At 54.6% G+C, this 13,314-nt stretch overlaps 1 protein-coding gene across 1 annotated transcript in view; it reads left to right on the forward strand.

Moving 5' to 3' along the window:
• The window catches only part of TWIST2 (twist family bHLH transcription factor 2), a 50,252-nt gene extending 40,325 nt beyond the window's left edge, over nt 1-9,927 (forward strand). Inside the window, exon 2 of the mRNA XM_032355366.1 lies at nt 9,222-9,927. The gene's annotated coding sequence lies outside the window, so the exon portion shown is untranslated. The remainder of the gene's footprint in view (nt 1-9,221) is intronic.
• Nucleotides 9,928-13,314: the final 3,387 nt, after the last annotated feature.

Consider the following 13,314-nt stretch of genomic DNA (forward strand, 5'->3'; position numbering starts at 1 on the left):
CTGGTCACTTGGCCTAAGTCCCCTCTAGCCCCAGGCCCCATCTCGTCATCTCTGACGTGACGTCCCTGGATGGGTCACTCCCATCACAGGCACAGCCTGTGCCCCCAGCCTGAAGTAGGGCCCCAGAGGGTAAGTTTTTACACTGCCTTCCTTTGCTAGTGGGTTTCATTTGGAAGCTAAATTTAGTGACATCTAGAGAAATCATAATTCACTGGTCAAGGTAGTTCCTGGACCTGGAGGCCCCGAGTCCCAGAGGAGGCTGCATCTTCCTGTTACCTGGTTGTCCAGGACTGCTGTCCCTCACGGCCTCTAAGCTGGGGGAGACCCTTTGCAGTGTCCCGTGACTCGGGGAGGAGAGATGGGACGGCCTCCCTCAGAGGAGGGCTGGATAGGCTAACTGGTGGGATTCACTGGCGCGGACCCTGTGCCTTCCTGCCTCAGCTCCCTTGGGAACTGAGAGAGCTGGCCTGGACGGTCCTGGGGCCACATTGATCCGAGGCCCGGAGGCTGGGAGGCACCAGGCAGAGAGGGGTTCTGGAAGCAGAGGCAAGCCTGCCTTCTCCCCAGGCTGCTGGCAGGCCGGCGTCTCCTCATCAGGAAGGCCATTCCAGACACCGTCTGGTCCAATTCCCAATGCCAAGCCCGAGAAGAGCAACAGAGATGGAGACGGAGACAGAGAGAGACAGCTTTGCTTCCGAGCTAGTGTGAAACTCTTAGTCCCCTGAGGGACCAGGGCCAAGGGCCCTGCCTCCAGCCACCAGGGAGCCGTGGGAGACTGGTACGGGTGTCATAAATACAGTAGTTCATGACAGAATTCGCTTTCTCATGCACAGCAGGCAAGCCGGGAATCAGACTCCCGAGCAGGTGCCCCACACAGTGGAGCATGAGGCTTGCCTCAGAAGCAGAGAGGGGCCCGGGGGCACAGGAGCACATAGCCTGTGCTGGCCTCCAAGAAGCCTTCCTGGACATCTCACCATCCCCGGGACGCATGGGAGCTACGTGGCCTGGGAACCCCGAAGGTCCCTCCAGGGCTGTGCTGGGTGCAGGGTCTCAGCCTTCTCCCAGGCCCAGCAGCAGAAGCCCATCAGCCCACTGGTGTCCTGGGATCCCCATGGGGCTGGCAGGGGCACCCTCTCCACCCAACCATTCCTGGGAAAGCAGACTCTCCAGAGGGGAATGGGCCAGGCCCCAGCCAGCAGAGAAATTCTGGATCTTGACTCTGGCCTGCTTTGCAGAGTGCTGTAGCCCCACAGCGGTGGCCTCCATTTGACTCTGGGAGAGGGCTTGGCGGCCAGCAGAGAGCGAGCAGAGTGTCCTGCCTGTCAGAGCCGCTGCTTGGCCTAGGGACAATGCACAGACCACCTGTATGGCAGGGACCCCAGAGGGGTTGGGGAGTGGGAGGAGGGCTGTGCAGAAGGGCACAGGTGGCCAGAAGAACCTTGTAAAAATCTTACATGTCTGATGGCTTCTTGATTTGTGTTTGCTGGGGTGAGAGTGGTTTGCTTTTATCCGTCCTCTCCTAGGGCCTCTGTCATCCTGTAGGAATGTCCCCTGACACTCTGTAGAGAGTCCAACTTCAAGTGGTAGAGTCTGACCTATGGGAGGACAGCTGGCCCCTCCTGCCGTTTGATTTGGAAGTAGATTCTTACAATCCCTGGGATGGGGTGGGGTGGGGTGGGGGTGTGTTTCGTTTTTGGCCTTTGAGACAGCTCTGGGGAAGGTGCACAGAAGTCGGCAGGGACTGCTCTGGGGAAGGTGCACAGAAGTCGGCAGGGACTGAACCATGAGGATGTCCCCTCCGGCCCTGCTGGGGACCCCCAGGTATACTCCCCCCGCCCCAGCGGCCAGTAGAGGCGGCTGGATCTCTGCCTTTCTGATCGGCCAGGTGAGCCTGGCACGGCTCCTGTAGGTGTTGGCCCCGTGTGCTAGGGGTGGTCTGTTTGTGGCCTGGAGCTGCCTGCAGATTCTGTCCTCTGAGAGCAAAACTTCTTATTTCCACTGTCTCTGGAGAAGGCATTTGTCCTAGAGATAGCCCCAGGGGCAAAGCGGCTCTGGGAAAGTGCCTAAAAGCCCTCAGCAAGAGGGAAGGGGCAACCCCCCTCCGCTGGGCATGGTGACCTTCTCAGAGACTCCAGGGCCTGTCGCTGGCACCCTGGCTGCCTTTCCCTTAGGGTGAGTAATTGTGGAAGTTGCGGGCTGGCTGCACAGCTGTGTACACTTCGTGTCCCACCTACCCCGGCCCGTGTGTCTGGGCTGTCAGGCAGAAGGGCAGCTGGTGGGTGTGGTGGGGATGCCTGCTGTGTGGATGGCCCCCAACAGGGAGAATCAGGATGCCCCAATCCTCTTCCAGCCTTGTCTCTAACCAGCTGTGTTTCTGGCAAGTCACGGCCAGTCTCAGGTGCAGCAGACCTGGCTGACCAGGGATGTGCAGGATGTGGACGGGGCTGACTTAGCTGTTCTGGATCCTCTAGGGGCATCTTCTGAAGAGCTGGACGTATGGCAGAGTGTGGACATCGATTCCAGGGTTCAGGGCGAAGCCTGCTGCAGCATTTCTCCTGAGCTCCGGTGTGAGGCTGATGCTGCTGGCTGGGCCAGAGACTGAGAAGGCTTGAATGGGGGCTAGCAAGGAAGAGAGAGGGTTTCTAGAAGGAGGCCAGAGCTTCACTCCCATGCCAGCTTTGTGCTGGAGTCCACGCGATCTCCTCATTATAGGCCTCTTTCCACAGAAGTTTATCGAGCACCTGCTATGTGCCAGGGCTTGGTTTAAACCCTGGGGATCCATCTGGGGAAGAAACCCCAACCTGGCGTGACAAAGATGTTGGGTCCTGAGCCTCTTGTGTGCTATGGCTTGGATCTCTGTAAGCCCCGAGCTGGTGGTCTCAGGGTGCCCTCAGTGGGTGTTTTTACAGATGCCCAAGCCAAGGCCTGGAGAGCTGAAGCTGCCTTCCCAAGGTGGCAGTGACCACAGTGGCAGCACCAGGATTCAGCTCGAGGCCTGAGCTCTCAGTTCCTGACTTCCAGGAGCTTCCAGAATGCTCGAGTCCTAGCACTGCTGCCTCAGTATGTACTGAGCTACTGGTTCATGACCCTTCTAGCACTAGAATTCCGAATGTTAACTGCTCAGCTTTCCTGGAGCAAAGCCTTCTGGGAGGCATGGAAGGGGTTCTTCAAATCCGTGACTAGACTTGGTTTGCTGATGTCTTACTCAGCATCTCTGCATTCAGGGTCCCGGGGGCATGACCTGGCCTTTGGTTCTTCTGCCATTTGGACAGAAGTCAGAGTCGTGTCTCGTTGGCATTTTATGGGGGAGACTGTGCATGGTGGGGGGCTGGGTGTACATGGACTATTTCTTTACCCGTCTCACAATTTTGCTGTGAACCTAAAACTGCTCTAAAAAAAATAGTCTTCGGCAAAATAAACATAAGAAAAATAAATAAGATAAAATGGGAAGTGTTTCCTCATCTGTAAACACTGGAACAGCTTAAGTAATACAGATAGGAATGACCAGGTTCTGGGAGATTCTGTGTAATGCTCTCGTAAAACAGTCTGGTTCCAGAGTCTCCGTAACCTGGTCGGCTTATCTCACAAATACTGAGACATTCAGATTTCCTCCTTTCCTTGAGTGAGTTTGGAAAAGAGTGCAAAATCATGGGCGTGGTGATCACGGGTAGATGGGGCTGCCTGGCGTGGGGTCCTGAGGCCTGTGGGGCAGGTGGGAGCTTGGGATGCCTGGGGACCCGCAGGTTTCTTCGGCCTCCGAGGCTTTTCCTACCAACGTTCTTATTGGCCTGTTTGTCTTGCCATGGGATGATTATTCCACGACTGGTGGCCATACTTGCAGAGATTGGGACCCTAAGTACTTTCCTCTGGGTGGAAGACATTTCCAGGTAGTGTTTCCTCAGAAGTGACCCACGGGGGTGCATTTTCTGAAGCTGTATATGACTAGCTTTGTCACTCCTCCTCCCCTAGGTTCGTGGCGGACCTTTTCCAGGTTCGTGGACCCTTTTCCAGAGAAACCCCAGGCGTCCTGGGATCGCCTGTCCACGTGCACCAGCAGGAAGCTCTCCTGGTCTGGTTCTTTTCTGCCTCTTTTTATGTCTGGAAGCCAGTGGGAAGTTTTCTGAACTCTTAGAGTCCAGAACTTTCCTTGTGATGTGGCATGGCTGCCCATGTTGTCCGTCGCTCTTCCCAGAACTTTGTGTTCTTTTAATCTGGGACCGACAGTCTCCCCTAAGCACAGGGACATTTCCCTCTGCATCTTGCCTGGGGCTGTGTCTCCTCCCTCCTTCCACATTCTTTGTCTTTTGCTCAGATGCTGGAGACCTCCGTGAGTCAGTCTCTGATTTACTGGTCATTTTTCATCAGTGTCCTTTTGCTATTCTGCTCCCATTTCTTGCAAAATATGCTGTTTCCATACTTTTCTGTGATTTCCAAGAGCGTGTTCCCTGTTTCCTGGCTATGTTTCCCTTTGAAAACGGAGTATCTTCATTTTATCCACCCAGACTCCCCTGGCTTCTCTCCAAATGACGAATTCCACCGTTCTGAAAGTTTGGTCCCTGTGCTCTGGGCCATCCGTGAAGTGCTCAGCTCGCCGGTTTCCCCACTGTGGTCCTGATGTGAACCATTCCTTGTTTTCTACTCGTATTTACGGGCCCGTCAGAATGACATGGGTGGGTGGGATCTGGGCCTCCAGCCCGCCCTGGGGTCGGGGTGAGGGGTGTCTTCAAACTGTCAGGAGGCTGTGTCTGGGCTCAGCCAGGGGACAGAGGGCCACAGCTGAAGAACGGTGGTCGAAGAATGCTGGGGTGGGTGGGGATGCTGTGCCCTGTGGGTTGGGCAAGACCCATGAGGGCAGGTGGTCAGCTACCAATGAACGTTCACCTCCAGATGGCATATTCCCCCGAGCCCAGGGCACCCGGGAGCCCAAGAGTTGGGGGGGGATGTTTTCAGTGTAGTGACTGGAAGGAGAGAGAGACACAGGTGGCTACAGGTGACAGCTGGCAGGGGGTAGCCCCTTTTGATGACCTGGACAATGTCAGGGTTCTGTGGAGGTAGAGTCCTCTACTTTCCTGCCTAACAGGGCAGTGAGGGCCAGAGCAAGGCCCTCCGTGGCCATGCCCCTAGGTTTGTGTGGGCAGGGCCTGGCTCCCTGAACCTCAAGTTCTGCCCCTCCAGCCTCCACTGGCAAAATCCCAGGGTGTGTGTGTGTGTGTGTGTGTGTGTGTGTGCTGTAGTGACCAGAGGTAACATATCTGTGCCCTTATTATGTCCCTCCTTATTCCCTACCCTGCTTTTTTTCAGCAGTCCAGCCAAGTTCAAGGTGCTTTGTCCCTTTCCTTTCTGGCTGCAGAGTCTTCACGCCATTTCCATTAAAAACGTTGTCCCAGTCTACTCTGTGTTCTAGTTGTTTCCAAACATGTTTCTTCCCCACTCTTAGATTTCTCGGATTCTTTTCTGGGCTTTTTAAAATATTTCTGGCACACGATCGAAGCTCCATCCGCGTTAGGAAGATGGATGAAAGATGGGTGGAGAGATGGACGGTGGATGGCGGATAGATGTTGGAAGGGTGGGTGGGCGCAGAGATGCGTCGATGGTGGTTGGATGGAAGGAGGGAGGGACGGGTGAATGGACAAACGGAAGGATGGGTGGACAGAGGGTGGGTGGAATGATGGATGGATGCATGGGTAGAAGGTAGGAGGGAAGGGTGGGTCGTGTGTGGATGGGTGGTGGGTGCATGGATGGGTGGTGGGTACATGGGTAGATAGACCCATGGTAGACCTTATAATAAATGCCCCCTTAATCGCCCTGCCTCCCTTTTTGGAGAATTCGTGTTGGTGTTTCACCTCTTGGATTAGGTCCTGGAAATAAGAATCAGTGAAGGCCCTTTACTGTGCACTGATGCCCAAGGTCCCGGTGTGGGAGAGAGGAGCAAAGGTGCTCTCTCAGCGTAGCCACGGCCCTGCCGCTCTGGCTGCTACCCCCCTTCCCTGCAGGGCAGACAGAAGCAGAGCGTGAACCCCAGACAGGGCATACGCGTACGGTTTCAGGTGGCTGTTCTGTGCGGGAGGCAGCCCTGGGCCCCGGATGTTTTGTGTTTGTTGCCGAGAACGCTGCCCGTGTCAGCAGACATGGTTGGGGTCAGGGTGACATCAAGGGGCCCAGGCCCCCAGCTTCTCTGTCAAGAAGACTAATGAAGCTGCTCCCTGTGGGCACATGCAGCAAAGTCCAAAGCTTACCACTGCTGGGGGACGGCCGCTGTCATTTTTGGCTTTTCACGGATGATCCTGTATTTCCCCTCGAAGGGTTGGCACAGCTCATATATCAAAAATGGTTGTAATCATTCCCTCTCTGAGGAAGGCTTCCATTCAGCTTTCTCTAGCTGCCCCCCTGATTAATTATCTAATTACAACCACATTCTCCAAGAGAGAGCAGCCTTTGACTTTCTGCCCGGGACCACTTAGAAAGGCAGATGGATTTGGAGTGTTCAGGGCTTGAAGGAAAAGTAGTGTGTATGTGTGTGTGTTTGTGTGTGTGAAAACACCCGAGTTTCGGGGACAGTGTGTCTTCTCAGACCTTTGTCTTGGCTCGGCAGGAGTTTCTGGAGTTCTCTGGGGGGATCTGTCAGGAAAGAGCTGGGAGTATGGAGACAGGAGGAAGCTTCCTGCTGCCCAGTGCCCAGTAGGATCAGGGACACACACACACACACACACACACACACACACACACACACACACATCATCTCTGATCCTTCTGTGTTTTCATACTTTTCCACATCATTGTCCAGAGCCTGGGGTTGACTGTCCTTGACCTCTTGTCCTGGAGGGAAATTCCTCATGGTGACCCTTCTCCCTGCCTCCTCCTTGGTCAAGCCATTCCTGACTCCTCCCCGCCCACAGGCCCCTGCCAGCCTCCCATCTCGGCATCAGTTTACCCCCCACCCCCACCCAGGGCAGCCATCAAGGGCTCTCGGTGAATGGACTTGTCTGCTTGGGTTATGAAGTTTCTCTGGTTATTTCTGTGTTTGTCCTCCAGACGTAGAAGTGTGCACGCCATGTGCATCAGGCTGTGGGCTAGGCACTAAAGACCATGTGCGACCAAAGGGCTCACCAGTCAGTCTTAAAGAATCACTAACGAAGCTCGGGGTTTTCCTGGGAAGGATGCTATCGGTTCCTGGCTGGTTGCAAACTGGCCACGGGTTCTGTAGGACTGGGGTCCCGTAGGACTAGGCGATCAGCCACCCATTGCTCTCCAGGACAGCTGGTGACAGGTGGGAAGTTGTCTTAGCCACAAGTTGCCACCTTGGAGCAAGGTGTGGGGCCCACCTGTCCTGACCCTCAGTCCCTTCAGCACCCAGGTGCATGAACTTCCCAGCAGGTGTCGCAGTCCTTGACCACACACTCGTGCCCAGCAATCTTATCCCCTTCTCTCCACCAGAACTCGTGACCTTGGGCTTACAAAAGCCACAAGTCTCTCAGATCTGGGCATCACACACTTGAGCTTCTTCCCAGCACATCTTCTCCAGCAAGCCCCGTGGCACACACGGTAGCCGGTGCGGTCTGGGGACTCCACCGCTGGGTCTCTCTCTCTGCCACTCCATCTGGCCTTCTGTTGAACCCCCACCCTGTTTCCAGGCTGCAGGGTCAACCAGAAAGACAGACCCTCCTTACAGGAAGACAGGAGGCTTCGTGGGGAGCATGGCCTGGTCAATGGTTGGGCACCCCACCTGGTAGCTCGCTGGCCAGTCCCACGGCGCAGGGTGGGGTAGGAGGGGATGCCCCTGCGCCCCTGGAGAGACTCGGCAAGACGCACTGTACAGGTTTCACTGCATGCCGCGGACAGGCACGACTGCCCTTACGCTCCTGCGACCCTTACACCCACCCCCTTGTGGGGCCTTTGGATGTGGGACAGTTGTGTATCCTGATCACAAAGGCGGGTGCTAGAATCACCGTGTGATGAGCTGGGCTAGGACTGCACATACACCCCACACATACACACCACAGCACAAACACATCATACCACACACACAACCATGCAAACCACACACACTACACACAAACACACATCACACCACACACACACACAGCACACATACAACCACACACACCACACACACATACACAGCACACGTACAACCACACACACCATACACAGCACACATACAACCACACACACCGCACACACATACACACTACCCACACAATCACACACACGTACACACCACACACTACACACAAACACACAAAAACACATGTTACACCATACACACAACCACACACACCACACACACACACAACATGTACAATCACACACACCACACACACAACCATGCATACCACACACACAATCACACACATACACACACATCACACCACACACACCCATACACACCACACACACACCACATATACCATACACACATAACCATACACACACATATACCACATACATATGCACAACACCACATATACACCACACACAACCACACACACATACACACAAAAACACACAGACACACACATAGTACACTATGCACAAACACACACAAACACATCACACCACACATACAACCACACACAACCATACACATACATATGCCACACACAATACACACACACACCATATATATACAGCCACACACACATAACCACACAGACACCCAACTCATACACATAACCACACATACACACAACTATACTACACATACAACCACACCACACACATACACAACTACACATACCACACATACCACATACGTACAAACAACACCACATACATACATAACACAAAAAAATACACACAGCGACACACAAACAACACACAACCACTACATATAACACCCACAACCCCATATACTACATAAAAAAACCACGCATATCCAAACACACACCACACATACTACCCACACATACACAACCACGCAGACACGTAAAACACACCTAACCATACACATACACACATAAAAATGCACACCAGACACACCACACAGAAAACCACACATGCACACTACACACATATACAACCACACAGACAACTGCACACACACATACCACAACAGATAGCCACACACTCACCAAACACATACACACACACTCCACACATGTACACAACCACACACATAACTGCACCCATACAACCACAAATACCACACACACGTACACACAACCACACAGGCACACCCCGCGTGCGGTGGTGTCTCATCCTCCCTCTTGCGTGTCTTCCAGGCTGTCCTGCGGGGCTGAGGCTCAAGTGGAACTGGGACGCCTCCACATCTGTCACTTCTGAAACCCGAACAACCTCAAGGAAGCCTCCCCATCTGCGGTCCAGCACAGCGTGTGGACAAGGGGACAGCAGCGGCACCGAGTGGGAGAGCCCGGACTGCTCAGCTCCTGCCCCAGAGACGGTCCCCACAGAGGACGCGGCACTCATGGTCCTTCTTGCCGGTGACATTTCCTTGTCATCCTGGCCACTGTTCGGATATTTCTTCTCAGTTTTTTTTGTTTTTGTTTTTTTAGGGGGGGATTTATTCTTTCCGAAAATCTCTAGATTCAGGAACATATTTACAAGGATTGAAATTTTGGATTTGTATTTCCCTCTAAGTGCCTTTTTTAATGTATATTTTTTTAATAAAACAGAAATGCATTCCTGTACCTTCTGTTTAAACTGGACCAAGGCTCTCAGAAAAAGAACCTCGTGTTCCCTCACCCCCCAGCCTCTGCATGACTGTTCCACGAAAGCCTGGAACCCTCCTCACTCCTCGCCTCTTCTCTTTCTCGTGATTTGCTCAGCTAACCATTTTTAAAATATTTTCTGTTTCAGTGTATATGTTGCTTATTTGTTTTATTTATTGAGATATTTTTAACAAGCTCGGTGACTGCAGCGTGGCTGTGTACCCCGCGCCCCTCCCAGGAATAATAAAGATGTCGGTGCAGCGCGTCTCCCCTCTCCTCTTCTGTACCGCGCAGCACGGAATCGGCCTGTCAGAGTCGGAGCGGCTTGCGGTAGTGACAGTCGGTTCCCTTTAGAAGGGACAAGAAAGGATGCGAGGCAGTTTATGTCCTGGGTCGTTGTTAGTCATTCTAGAAGCTACCAATCCTAACACGGTGCGAGGGCAACAGACCCAGGCCTGGGACAGCGGGCGAGGCCGGCCTCGGCCCCTCTGTGCGTCCGGCTTTTCAGCGGCTATGCCCCCCGAGGCCCCGCTGTCAGAGCTGCTCTCCGGACCACTTCCCATTGCCAGGCTGTGTCCATCCCATGTCCGTCCCTCTGTCCGAGGCCAACGCTCCCCTGCGGGCCCTGAGGAGCCTTGCCCACCACCTTTCACCCGCACGCACGTCCCCTGCTCCTTCAAAGTCTCAGATTGGGTTGAACCCCTGTGTTCACTGTAGGCTCCACAGGCCACGGTCCTGTCCCTCGGAGCCTTGTACACACTGCAGGGGGAGGTTGAGGAAGGAGCACCTGTGTGTACATGTAAGGTACTGGGGTACAGGAACCCCAGAAGGGCCACGGTCTGCCCCTAAGAAGGAGAATCTGGCTGGGGTCTGGTCTGGTGTAGACACAACTCCCTGGGGGCCAGGAGTCCAGCACTTCCAGGCTGCTGGCTTTGGAGCCCTTTACCGTGCCCACGGGCACTGCTAGGAGTGTGGGGAGCCTCTAGGCTAAGGGCTGGGGGATCACAAGTCACCAGGCCACCACCCTAAACCACCGGTGGCCTGTCTCCTGGGGATGGCAGATATTAGGTCTGTTGGGCAGAGCTGTCCGCGAACAAGAGGCCACACAGAGCCCCCTCACCCCCGGCTCCCAGACAGGATTCTAGGGCCCAGGCCTGTGGTGGCCTGTGAAGCTTTCTTGTCCACTGAAACTCCCGCCTGCTGCCACAGGGAAGGCAGGAGCTCTGGGAACGCCAGCCACACCTTCACTTTCATCAGCTGGCTGGCTCCTTGAAATGACCTTGAGGTAGCATGGCTTCCCTCCAGGCTGGCACCCCCTAGAGGGCTCCGTACACCTGTCTGGGGGCCTGGTCCCTGCAGCACAAGTCCCAGCGTCGACGACACCCAGGAAGGGACACACGCACACCCAGGAAGGCATGCACGCACATCCATGTGTGCACGCACACACATGCACACCCCTCGCAGAGGCCTCGGGAACACAGAGTTGGGCAGCTGTGGTCTTGGCAGAGTCCAGAGCTGCCCTGGGCTGTCCCTGGGTCCTGCAGGGGCTGTTAGACACACGGGCACCTCTCATTGAACGTGCGGGTGGGATGGCTGGGAAGAGCTCTTTCTGGACTCCCGAATTGCAAAAGCCATGCTTCCCCCTCCCAGAGTCGGGGCGGATGCTTGGTCTGCCTGTGTCATGGCCAGCCCTGGGCCTCCACTGTGGGTGACCAGGCCCAGACCCAGACCCAGACCCAGGGTGGATGTCTTGGCCAGGCATGAACACAGGACGTGCTGGGGATGAGGGATGCCAGGGATGAGGAGAGTCAGAGGTGGGGAGAGTCAGGGGTGCCTGGGAGAGTGAGGGGTGGGGCTCAGGGCCTCCAGCAGGGGACCCCAGGACTAGAGTCCATGGAAAAAACTGAGGTCATATCCTAGGACATGGGACACCCCACTCTGCCGCTGGATTCCATTCCCCACTGAACACAAACACACTTGGAGGGGTTCTCGCTGCCTGAGGGCCCGGCCCTTAGCAAGAGAACGGTCATCCCCAGCCCGGGATTCCAGCCCAGCTTTTGACACCCGGTCTAACAGCCTTCACCTGTATGTGTCTTCCTTCCTGTACCAAATCAGGTGCTTCCTGATAGGAGAGCGGCAGTCCCAAAAGGACATGCAAAGATGGGAAAAGGTAGTAATTTGTAAGTCACTGGAAGCATTTTCTAGAAGGCACGACCAAGTCTCTCTGGGTCTGTGGGACTGACCAAACCAATATTAGCATCTCGGAAGATGAACTGATCCCACGTCCCAGGAGGGGCACGGAACCGGCATCTTCATGTCCTGGTTTCGTGTAGAAATGAGTGGCCTGCGGCGTGTGGACAGCTCCTCCCGCAACTGCCTCTTGCCTTCTGGAAGGAGTAGAGCACATTGGAATAACTCCTCCCCTGCTGAAGAGAAGCATCAGTCCTAATATTTAAGGAACAGTGTGGCCAATGATTTTTATTCCAACTAACAAGTTCACCTTTGCTTTTTATGCATTTAGTTTGGTGCTAGCACGTTGCCTCCTTTCATGTTTTAGTCATTGACCCTGGGCTCTGGGCCACCTGCTTAAATACTCCTTTTGATGACATGCCCTCTACTTCGGACTGCAACCCAGGAGAATCAGAAACTCTGCCCGAAGGTGAACCATGAGAGACTATGGACTCTGAAGAACAATCTGAGGGTTTTGAAGGGGCGGGGGATGGGAGGTTGGGGGAACCAGATGGTGGGTATTAGGGAGGGCACGGATTGCATGGAGCACTGGGTGTGGTGCAAAAACAATGAATACTGTTACACTGAAAAGAAATTTTAAAAAAGAAAAAAAAAGAAAAAGAAACCCTGCCCAATCCTCTGCTTCCCAGACGGAGGGTGAACAGGACGCCCGACCTGGAGTCTTGAGAACCTCAGGCTGTCTTGACTCCCTGTCCCACTGCTGCCCAAGCTTTGGAAGAGCAATGGAACCCCTCCGTTTCCTTTTCTGGGATCTAGGAATGTGTGGAGGGCAAGCTCTGGGTATTGTCAGTGTCTGAATGTCAGTGACACAGAGGGTGGGGAGACACAGCTGGGGGTGGAGGGGTGAGGAAGGGGGCGTGAGTTCGGGATAGCAGTGGCAGCCATTGCCAAGAATACTGAACGTGGCCAGGGACAGAGACGTGTCAGGATTCTTGCCACACATTAAGGACACAGCTTCCTCCCACAATTTCCTGGAATCCCACCGGCGATCTGGGTTATCTTGGCAGGAAGTGGTTTCATTATGAAGTGGTAACTCTCGGATCACAGGGAAATACTGGAGGCTGGGGCAGGTGCCAGGCTGGAGGCATGCCCGGGGGCAGGACAGATGCGTGCCTTGTGGCTCCGGGGTGCAGAGGAGAAGTTCGGGCCAGGCTGGGACCTAGAGAAAGCTTCAGGGAGCTATCGCTCCACAGAAAACTTCACCAAATGAGGAGACAAGTCAGTGATGAGCACCTACATCCCAAGACTATTTCTGCTTCCCACCCTTCTTGCTGCAAGTGTCCTCATCGGCGTCACGGGGCACAGCATCCCTACCTCCAGGGTGGGTGTCGGGCTGAGCTGGAGCCATCCACGGACTCCACTCAATGCAGTTCCCGGCACCCAGTGAGCGTCTGGA

Source organism: Mustela erminea, chromosome 8 (assembly GCF_009829155.1).
Source record: "Mustela erminea isolate mMusErm1 chromosome 8, mMusErm1.Pri, whole genome shotgun sequence".
NCBI lineage: Eukaryota > Metazoa > Chordata > Mammalia > Carnivora > Mustelidae > Mustela > Mustela erminea.